This window comes from Vanellus vanellus (genome assembly GCF_965231255.1).
Source record: "Vanellus vanellus genome assembly, chromosome: 6".
Classification (NCBI taxonomy): domain Eukaryota; kingdom Metazoa; phylum Chordata; class Aves; order Charadriiformes; family Charadriidae; genus Vanellus; species Vanellus vanellus.
In genome coordinates this window covers 3,254,089-3,265,948 of record NC_138911.1, presented here as the reverse complement: position 1 = coordinate 3,265,948, position 11,860 = coordinate 3,254,089, and the positions used below count along the sequence as shown (strand labels likewise).

At 38.8% G+C, this 11,860-nt stretch overlaps 1 long non-coding RNA gene across 1 annotated transcript; it reads left to right on the top strand.

Annotated features, from left to right (window-relative positions):
- Nucleotides 1-3,942: 3,942 nt before the first annotated feature.
- LOC309673545 lies at nt 3,943-11,464 on the top strand. Its single transcript, XR_014269322.1, has 3 exons — nt 3,943-4,004; nt 6,105-6,252; nt 11,249-11,464. It is a non-coding gene; the product is annotated as an uncharacterized lncRNA (long non-coding RNA).
- The last annotated feature ends 396 nt before the right edge of the window (nt 11,465-11,860 follow it).

Sequence of the window (11,860 nt, the reverse complement as noted above, 5' to 3'; positions counted from 1 at the left end):
GACTTCAGTGTTCTGTGAAGTATATACTGGCACTGAAGTGTTAGCATGCACTTAAAGCTTTAAATGTGTTTTAATTACCCATTTTATCAAATTCTCTATGATACTCTGCAAGAGTATTTGCCTGTGAGGAATTACTAAAACCTTTTCCTTTTGGTCTTCTGAGTCTTGTTTCTTTACAACCTTGAGAAAAAAACACATCAAAGCCCGCTGAGAGTCAAAAGTGTCATCTCAGGAGAATTCTCAGTTTTGGAGGACTGTTTTTCCATGTTGCTTCACTCGCTTGCCCTTTCCTATGATATTTTTTTTAAGATATCGATTATATGTTGCATATTAAGTTTTGTGGTTTTTTAAATTACATTATTTTCATTACCGAGTTAAAAGAATTTTTCTAGACTTCTAATTAAAAATTCTTTTTATACAAATTGGTTGCCGTGAATATTTCAAATGCAATGCTTTGTTTTCCTTTTTCTTCATTGACCAAACACAAGCAGCTGTATTTCCTCCAGCCTTTGTTTCAGTACTAAAATAATTGGTTGCTTTATGAAATCTAATTGTTTCATTTAACTGTCTAACACAAAAAGCTTAGTAACACATGCTGTATCTCCAAGTCCTCTCTGGCACTCAGCATGTTCTTAATTCAGAGTTTTTGGTTGAGTATTTTTCAATTAAATTTTATTTCTAATGGTTGTCTTTGTTTCTTTCACAATTATCAAAAGGTGGTTTGTGCTATTCTTCCCGTTTCCTGCATGGATCACCTATGTCCTTAAAATGTGTTCCAGCATGGAAAAGATCTTTTCAAGTTGTTTTCCCTCTTTAATTTATTACTGCTTTCTTCTGCCAGTGTTTTTATTGCAAGGATGCACTGGTAGAATTATAGAAACTAGATCACTGTTTCAACTGTGTACCATAAAAATAGGAATTGGGGGGGTGAGATGAGGGGTGGGGGAAGGAGTTTTGAGTAAAGGTTCAAGAACTTTTGAAGAATCTGTCTTCGTAAACATGTTCGTAGCTGAGGATTAATGTTAAGAGGGTGTGTGGCAATGGATTCTGGGAATGGGAGGTTTAGAGGAAAGGAAGCACAGCTTTACTCAGCTGCTGGGAAAGCACAGATTAATGCAGCCTTCTGCATGGGAATCTGCGTGGAATAAATTTACAGGCACTCTGAATGATTAAACAGGCATAAGTTTCATCCACAGAGCTAGTTCTACTACCGTTTCATTCTTGAGAGCATTGTGCACTCATTTCTAATAACAGACTAAAAATAAAATAACACAGATTTGTTCTTGTAAAATTTGATATAATATACATTATTAACATATCTTAAGTTGGTAATACTGATGGAGTTTAAATTCAGTAACTCCTGTGATTTGATCAGTGTTGGAAGCTGAAAGCTTTTTCATCGTTTTCCAAATATGCCGTGTGGACAGTTGTTCTCATGTGGATGGTAATGTAGCTCTCCTTTCTTTCAGCTTTGAGTTTAGTTTGTCAAAGAACAGGGTAACGCTGTGTTCCTGGCAGGTCACAGTACTTAAGACAGCTTTCAAAGTAACCAGCTATTGTAGCCAAGTTTAGGTTTTTGTATGTGTTCCCTAAGACTCTGAAGAGATTGCTATATAAAAAATAACATCTGTAAAAGAGGTTTTGACAATTAGATCTCCAATACAATATAGTATCTTTGCTAAGGAAAACAGCTTCATGTCAACTTTGTGTGTCTAATGTTTAAAAAAGTTATCAAGTTGGCATTTTTATTTACTTCATAGTGTTCAAGCCTTCAGACCAGGCTCTTGTGCTCTGTGAAGCTACACAGAGATAAAATTGGACCGTTGTCATCAGGGATGTGAAAAACATCCAACTGGGATTTTCTGTGGTAGGCATTTTATTTACAGGTGAGCCTGGTTTTATAGAACTTTTATGTCAGGCAACAATCTTGCAATTAAAAATGTTGACAGTTTTCATAATGTTTTCTTTTCCACTTCTTAGTGCCGTTATCCCGATTGATCCCAGCAGGACTATTAACTTCAGAGAATAATTTGCAGAATTTAATAAGTGAGCACTTCTTATTGTGGTCTAACTTTTTAAAGGGTTTTAACAGTTATTCTGCAAGTGTACACACTACAAAGATTTGTCCAAAGGGATGTCTGAACACTGTGTTTCTGTACAAAAGTTGTTAGGTGATTTTTTTTATGCAAACCTGGTACCAGATTTTATGTAGCAGCATATAAACCATGAGAAAGGTTTGGTCTAAAAATTAAGCTACAAAGCTTTCCTTGCCATTAATGTCTTGAGCTTTTGAGTATTTACAGGCTTTTCACTTTAGAGTTCTCAAAATCAGCTCATCTTTTTCCCATTCTTTTTCAGAATTTTACTATTTGTTTTAAAAAAACCCACATTTTTTAAGAAATAGGTTCCCACATCTGTTAAAAAAGAACTAAATATGTGAGCAATCGAGCTAAATGCTTATCTTTTTTTCCTCCCTACTAGTGGTCTCCCTGCGAGGTGCTTCCTGTCGCTTCTAGGCATATTGCCAAATTTTAAAAAAAAGTTGCACAGAAAATGTGAATTAAAAGGGTGCAGCACATGGCAGGTCTGGGCCCATGGTTTCTGGGATCCAAATCTTATATTTTTTTTTTTCCTCTTATGTTACACTCATTGTGAGCAGAATTTAGTCACAGCTTCTTGGCTGTAAAGTCCCTAATGTGGGAAACCCTGGATAGCCTGAATTACCCCCAAAGCCATTATTCCCATGGCAACCACCGTGCACGGTAGTGCATGGGGCATGCGGCTGCAGCACACTGCCTTCTGGCTATCCCAGCCAGCTGAATGATGTTTGGAAGCTGTTACTAATTGTGGGATTTGCTGCAGTCACCGGTTGGTGACCATGTCAAAAATCCAAGCTTCTAGTGCAGGAATGTCAACTTAAATTTCTTGACTGAATTCTCTCCTTTTGGTTCCACTGCCCCATGGACAGAGAGCGCAAGAGAGCGCAGAGCTAGAAATTAAGAAAATGACTTTCAACAGTTTTCTAACCACCAGTTTAGCACACGGCGCTTTCATTTCTGTATCCAGCTTGAACAGTAAAATTCAAACTTGTGTGTCTAACTGCATGTTTGTGCATGAAGTAGCTAATATATATGCAGATGAATGAAAACTAATTAGAGCTAAAGCCAACAAAGTGTACATTTCTAGCTAACGGCTACTTGCAGCTCTGTTATATACTACCTAAATAAGTTATTCACTATGGACCTGCTCATACAATTTTCTGTAAAATGTATTCTACTTTTTACAAAAAAATAGCACTTTAATGCTAAAGAACTTAATATCTCCGTATAGTACATATGATTCTTTAAATCGAAAGGTCAAATTCCACATCTGGTGGAATTTTAAGGGATATTAAATAGTATATCTTAGATGACTCTATTTATAAGGCACTTCGGTCCATGCAGTATTTTTTCCTTTCATTTCCTGGAACTTCATATTTACCAGCAGTCCAACCCTGATTCACCGCACTTTTATTTGCAAGACCGAATGAGACCGAATGCGTGAGTAAGAATTTAAACCCCGTAGTTTCATGTTAGACAAATATAATAAAACAGTAACATGAGTAAGTACCTTAATGTGAGCAAGAGGCAGGCACAAACCGTGGACTGTGATGGTAAGAGTAACTCTGTGGATGAGACCCTCATTTTCCATCCTGAATTCAGTCCACGAATAAAATGCTGGTGAAGGAAGGTGTCCAAACCGCTTCGGTGCTTAGCCAAGATCCCAAGCAGTCCTTGAGCTCCTCGGCATACGTAACGTGCTTGTGCTCCCTACAGCCTCTGTGGGTAACTAAAAGCAGCTGGAGCATGGCATTGGATACTCTGATGATGATTTTCTTCCTAGGAATAGCTCCTCCTTTGTTGCTTACAGTGGGAATGGACACGGGAATCCTTGTCAGAGTGAGAAATCCTCAGCCCTAGAAATTCCTGATTCTCAGTAATCATTTCTACCGGATAAGCTACTGAGTAAGTACCGGAACATTTTGCAGCCTGAAAGCCAAAGTCAGATTGCTGTCTTTACTTCTGTGAATTAAGGTTTGTAGAATTGTCTAGACCAACAGTCTCCAAGTAGATACCAAGTAGATACCATTGCAAAAACAGCTGGAGTACTTAAACAACTTTAATAGCAATACCTTTGAAAATCCTGAGTTTGCTTTTGCACGTAATGTAATGCCGTTTGTGCATTTCCTAGGTTAGTGTTCTTACGGTTTTGTAGAGCAGTAGTATTAGACACACTTGTATTTAGGTTGAACTGAATTCTTTAAAGGTGACTTCTAATAGTTGGTGACTGAAATAGGGTTGTGCCATGTCTTCTGCCAGAAGAAGCCTCATCAGCAATGTCTGATGGTTGTTGGTCAGGTCTGAGTTGTGGGGAGCTCAATTTGTTTTGTGAGGTCTGAGAAGTTCCCGCAGGCTAATTCAGAGGAACTAGGGAAAGAATTATGGAGAAATTAGATCACAGTTTGTTTTATTTAAACGGTACCTGAAGTGCCCCATAGGCTTGTCCCATTTTCTTCTTTAAAAGGTTACTTTCATCCCTTATCTCCCTCCTGCAAACTCATCCCCCCCACATCATTAAATGTTGAATAATTATAACACACAAGCCTGAGGGAGGACAAACACTTGTTTTCTTGATGGTTTGAAGAGGACTTTCACATTTCTTGAATCATCCCTGGTTATTCAGACAGCCTGTTCCTGTGGATTTTAATGTACTCAAATAGAATACGACAACCTCAGCTAGGGAAAACTGGGCATGGATAGAATTGCCATGGTACCTGTAGGCAGGTCAGGGAATATCCTGTTTTTGAAATGTTATCATGTCAAATGTTACAGCAGCAGTGGCAGCTTCCTGGTTTTTCCACGCCAAGAGAAGTAATGGGGAGCTGCTGGCCAAAGAATGCTGCCAGCTTCTTTCAGTTACATATTTTGGTACTACAAAGATGGCATTATTAAAGACAAACAAAAAATAGCTTCTAATCATGCAACCAAACTGAACCCTAGGAGCTGAAAAACCCTTCCTTTGTGCACTCATAAACCTTGCTAGGAACTAACTGATGTTACGTGCAGGCTTCTCTGCAGTATTTTGGCTGCAAACTGAGACAGATAAGAGATGCTGTCTCTATAAGCACTTAAAACTGGGAGTCAGGAACCTTCCCTATTGCTCCTACTGGACATCCTGACCTTTCTGCAGAATGTATGATAAAGCAACCCAATCCAGCAAAACATCACTAGATTTGGTACCTAAAACTTTAAATTGTCACTGTAGATTTTGGCCAGTATAAAATTTGATGATTCTGTTTACAGAAAAACCTGTTACTTTGGAACTTACTTTTGTTTTGTCACTTATACTGAATATTCCCCTTTTAGCTGAATATCCATGGATATGTAGCAGGTAAATACTTATGCAAGGAACATTACTGTTTGTATATCGCTTAAAGATATATTGGAATCAAACTTGTACCATGTTATTTTGGTGAAAGCAAACTGTACAGTTTATTATGGGAGACAAAGAAAGCGTTGGACACGAAAATGACATGCCTCCCAAATCCTGATATGCCTGTGTATGTGTATATAACAACATATCTCTCTCTACCTGTATATAGCCTGTGTACACATATGCATACCTACACACACCCTAAGTAAAGTTATTTGATGTAATCTGGAAAACAAGACTTTCCTGACAGGGCTATTTCTCAATACTGCTTCTCGAACTTACGTCCATCAGTTCTAAGCTGTATACTATCTTGGTAAAGAAATACATCCCTATGACAATCTCCAGGAGCAGCCCTGGTTTTGCTAGAAACAACTGTGTTATATTTCTGGGCCAACACTAAATATTAAGTACAAATTCAGGGCCAGCTGTTGCATCTTCAAGAGGCAGAGCAAAAGTGATTTTAAGCCATTGTTTTAATCTCACAGATTTAAATGCAAGAGTTGGCTTAATTCCTAGTATACGTTAGAGCAGTCATCGGTTACTATAATTTTCAACGTTTTTCTTCAATCTAATACTTTGGGTCAATACAAAATCTGTGATGCTGTTCTTTCCTGTTACTTCCGCTCTTGCAGGCAGCAGCTTGTAGACACCAAAGAAATGATTTAACAGGCACAGTGCAGTTTAGAAACGATCTACCTGACCAAAGTGACTGGAAGAATCCTTCCCTCCTGTTCTGCGTGCACTTTCATGGTGCCCCTAAATGATTACGGCATAAGACAGGTGAGTCCCTGTCATTGCAGTCTTTGACTTCACAGGTAAAAACTACAAACAATGAGTTAGCACCACATTCCTCGACAGCTTTTGTGGCAAGGGCAACAGTTCACCAGACTTAAACTGCCAAATTAATCGCACCTTGTGTAGACTTAATATTACACATTCATACATGAAGAAATGTTAATGATTCCTAGAAGTTTTAGGCATCAGCATTTAAAATAGTTTAAGGGACAAAGGGAAGTTATAAGTTTATTTGGATTTGCGAGAGGATCTGACCTGTATTTTGAGTACTGACTGATTGATTGTATGTAACACAAAAGGAAAAAGTGACCAATATTCCTCTAGCTCTTTGCGCAAAAGCTTGTGTATTGTGGCAGCTTAACTTACAGGCCTAAGCTAGAACCTGTTCATGAGTCAATATTTATGTTGACTCTTTTAAATGTGCATTACAATGCAAACAGATGGTACGGTCAAAGGGTCTTTAATATGAACTGTGTTCAGGAGAACAAGGAATTTAGCTTTGAAATAAATCATTTGTCCTGCTCGTTACAGCGCAGATGAACATTGTCAGGTCCGCTGTTTTTCCTATTATGAGTTATTCCCCTTTATATCTTACACGTGGCTTTCAGCCATTTCCTAAATTTTTTTTTGTTATTCTCACTTCATTTAAGGATTAACTTAAGACAATGACAAGGCTTTTTCAGCTTTTGTCCACCTTCCTAGAAATAATGATTTCTTAACCAAGAGCAGGGAGAGGACTACCTTTCATACCTTTTCCTCTTGTTTTTTTTTTTCTCTTGCAAGCTACATGCCATATAATCTTACTTTCAGCAGCTAGATTGTAAATGGCTTTTTATTTAATAACTGCCAGCATTAATTCATTGTAATTTGACAAAAGATATGTAAATACCTTCATACAAAGGAACAAGGTATTCAGGCAAGCAGAAAAAGGCAAAAAGAAACCTCAAGTGACTAAGAGTATTATCTGGCACAACACAGGGACAAATCTTTTGTTGGTAGCTAAGATGAGTCAAAAGACTACATGTGAAGACCTTAATGGCAGCTGAGGACACGCTGGATCAAACCTCAGGTGAAGATAAACACATTCCTGTGAGATGCTTGAACTCAGAGGAGTGACCTGCAGAGATTGGTCAAGAAGCACAACCTGCTTTCTATAAAGTGTGACTCCAGTTAGAGTAGGCAATATGAACTGTGGTGGTGCTCGTGCTCATAAATGCCCATCTGAAGGGGTGCGTGGCAGCAGTCCATTTTCACTGTTTTCCATGATACCGCTGCTGCCATCTCCACAGGACACCGCTCTGCCGTGAGCTTCTGTACACACCACCATAGTAGGGGTACCACTGTACACACAAAGCCAAGCCTCATCTGAGCCTTGGCACTTGTGTCTTTGGGACAGACAGAAAGTTATGTTATGCCAATATCAAACAGGAGGTTAATATCATTACTTATGGCAGCATTAGCTTCAGTTTCCAATGTAAGGACTGCTCAGTAGTAGCTCTCTGAAGCTGCATATGTCTTGCTCTGTTCTTAACAACAGATTTATTATTTTTTCTAGAAGGCGATGCAGAAATTGCCCGCTTCAGTTGTATAATTGTGAAATTATACACCGGGATATCTTAGCCGCACTAAAATTATAATTTCAGACAGGAACCCTGAAACTGCCTTTCTTTAAGGGAAATGTGAATCCAGTGGTAGGGATAACCCATGCAAGCAGGGCGGTGCAGAGGCAGCTACTGCTCCTCTGCATTAGGAGGAGGATGCTGGCGTTTTGCCCTCTCCATGAGGCACTGCTGGTTCTCCTTCCCACTGCACCTCTCGCTCACGTCGCGTGCTGCACACTCTGGGTTTATGGATACGCAGGGATTTTTGCTCAAAGTCATGGCATTTCTTTAAAAGCTAAGGGTGAGACCACTTGCAGGTCTCTTGGCTTATATGTTGACAGGCATGCGCTACCTTTCATGTATTTGTTAGTTAAACATCAGAGCAGTGTATACTTTTTGGCACAGGCATGCTGCTGAGGGTAAGGACAGACCAATGCAGAAGCAAGCAGGGAAGGAATTTACTTAAAAAGACTATATGATAATTTTGCAAAAGAGGAGAAGCTCCACTTATTCTATTTCCATTATTTTTTTTAATATTTGTTTCAAGTTGACTTGAGCACTGTTCCCAAAGGTCTTGTTTTTTTCCTCTGGCAGAAGTAGAGCTGCTTTTTCTAAAGTATTGTCTGTTTTCCCTGAAGGTTCTCTTCTGACTCTGATTGCTTTTAAATGTCACTCTGCTGCTTAAGGCTACTAGTAGGTGGTCTGAGCTGAATGTTTACAATTAAATGGCTTATACCTATACTTATTTTCTGTGTTAGATCCTGACCTAATAACCTCCTTCTTCTCAAAATGCCGAAGGTGAAATTTAGCTTTAAATGACTTGGTTGCCTAGGCAGAATTGCTATTAATCAGAACAGGAAAATAATATCAGGAGGTGAACTTTCTTTGGTAGCAGTTTAATACACCATATCTATTGGCAGACAATTTCATCTGAGCCTTAGGATCACCTTGAAGCTGGGGATGTTTGGTTTTTTTTTTTTTGGTAAAACACATTGCTGCCATTCCAAGTTTCCATAGTTTTTTAATAATTTGTATCTGTTGCAGTTTTCTTTATGACTTCATTTTGAGGCCGCATTGTTTTTTAGTCACATTCTCAGCCAATTCGTTTTAGCAAATTAATATTTTTAGTAAATACTGTGAAGACAGTGGGGAGTTCTCAAATGGTGAAAATAAACAACTCATGGACATAAACCAATGATTCACTGAAAGCATTATTTACATTTTCATTTACCTATAAGCTGAAGCTGGTTGCACAGAAAAATCATTTTGCCTTGTTTATATGTATAACCATTTGGGACTAACACCTTACCAAAATTATTATCTTCAGATACACAGGTTTAATATTTAAATTCAGCATGCATCTGAATAATGAAGATAGTGATTGCTGCATACAACTTCATGCAGGCAATGTGCATGTAATGAAAGGTATGTTATCACTTGAAATCTAGTCAGTTAAGGATTAAAAATAGGCTTAAGTGCTATATGAGATCTTTTTATTTTTAAATGCTTTAATCTACTTTACTACAATATGAAGGACTAATAATAGACAATCCTGAGTAGATAGAAACCATGGTCCAGTTTGCTTAGCGCGTACTCCAAAGCCACTTGAAACAGTAGAAGCCTTTGCATAGAAGACAAAGTGAAAAGAAACTATTTTTTTCCTTCAAACACTGACTTACAGGAACAGAAGTGTTACTTCTCATGCAAATCCTTCTTACTCTAGTCAGACTATTTATAAAGCTCATTGCATATATTATCAAAATAATACAATCTTTTTTTTTTCTCTTAACAAGTTTCAAAACATTCTAAAAGCTGAAGCCTCAATTTTGAAATGATCTGCATAGAAACCAACTTCCGTCCTCTCTTGGGTTCTTGCGAAGTAAACAGGTGAAAGGCTCGATGTCTACAGAACTCTCTTTGGGATGACTGCATGTGTATATAAGGTGTTTTGGAATAAAAGTAACGTAATTCTTTTTTCTTGGTAATTGATTTTTTACATATCCTGAGAGACTGCCATGGTTCTGAAGCTGTAGGCTTCAGTCTTGCAAATACAGTAATTTAATTCCAGACCAGTTAAAATTAACAAAATAGACAAACCTTGGGCTGCTAAATCCAAAGCAATGAAACCGATAACAGCACTGCTTATTTCTGTGGACATCCACATTCATTTTACTTGCTTTCCTACAAACAAGCTGTGCTGTTTCTCGGATGTATCCAGCATCCCAGCCCAGATTCATCTCACACTGGTTTAGACATCTAACTGCAGCTCCCACGGCAGGACTCTGGCTGCCTTAGGCTCCCTGTGTAGTCAATGAGAAGAGAGAAGCATCTTGAGCGGGTGATTCATGGACCACACCAAAGATCTGAATCACTCCCATGGAGTGGCTCTCTCACTCCACTGATTACAGAGGCAACTGAGGGTAAATGGGTTCATGATGTAGGTGGTCAGCCAGGTGGAATGTATCCAAACCTGTTCTAGTTAGTCAGGAGCTGCATTATCACAGCTAGTTCTGAATTCTTGACTTCAGACAGTTTCTTCTTCCAATATTATTCACAACCGTGTCGCATGAATTTGGCCTTTCCTAAAAGTTCTTTAAAAAACCCCGCATAGCTAAATAATCTGCAACCCTATTGCCTGAACTTATAACTAAATGCAGTTAGGTAGGTATCTTTCATTATAGTTTGAAAAAAACTACTTGAAGATGTGCTGAAATCAGTACATTCACTTAGTGTAGACTATGTTTGCATTAGATATTAGAGGTATATTTCATTCAGGATTGAAATAAATGATGCTTTGCTTTAGAAATTCTTTTTAGCCCAGGGGGATTTCTGCTGCTGTAAATCCATACAAAAAAGACAACAGCTGCAATAATTCTGAACTGCAAATTGCACAACTAAAGCTGAAACTAAGCTGAAAAACCTTTGGGAGTTCAGTGGGTTTACACTTGAGCAGGCATATCTGTTTTTGGTTGCAGGAATAGCAGCTAAATTTGGAAAATATTTATGGTATTGACATAGGTATGATTCCCATTGAAATAAACCATGTAAGTTAATCTGGTCTCTTTAAGAGTTTTCTGCATGTCTTCAGTTTCCTGTGTGTTTTGTGGAGACTTTTCTTCCTATCAGATGCAGTATGTTCAACTCAAAACCCTCTGAAATTTCAGAGCAGCCAATTCTGATTACACCTGCCTAAATCCAACATAGATCCATGTAGACCCATATTATATCAGTAAAATGTCGATGTAAAGAACAACTGTGTCAAGGCATGGTTTCTAGAAGTCATGGCTTCTGTTGCCGAAGGGCTGACACATTTATTTACTAGTGCACTTATCTTTATACATGGGCATAACCATTAATTACCTCTGTCCTCTTCTCTGTAGGCCACCTTCCAGCCTCTTCCCCTCTTGTTCCTTCTCCCTCAGGCAAAGCGTCTCTTCTGTCTAGCAACCTCTGGAGACATTTGTTACGGTAACAGAATAGTCCAGGTCATGTCTATCTACTGACAAAAGAATAATCAGTGCTGTTGGCAAAAATCCTGTTCTTTCATCTATTCATTTCAGTATGAAACGCCTGAAATATGTTCAAAATGCATTTTGCTGATAAGTCATTAAGTCATCTATAAAGGACAAGCAGTAAATAAGGTACCGTCAGCTCGACTCAGAAGGAAAAAAAAATGCGTAGGCAATCTTGGACTATTTTCAGCGGAGGTTTTGTGCTAGTGTAGGGTGGCTTTGAGGCTCACAAAGGAAATTTCAGTACAAATGAACCATGAAGCACTCTGTGGGCAGAGAAAGCAGCGGATGCAAGGCTGCGCCGCTGTGAAATGAACAGAGGAGTGCTTTGCTCCTTCACCTTCTGGTGAGAAGCTCTTCCTCGCGGCAAGCGGGTGGCAGCAGGTGTTTGTCCTCAGAGCCCCGCTGCCGGAAGGCAGCTCGGCATGGCTGGACCCCGACACCTCGCCCTGCAAAACTCGCTGGCAGGAAGAGGTTGCT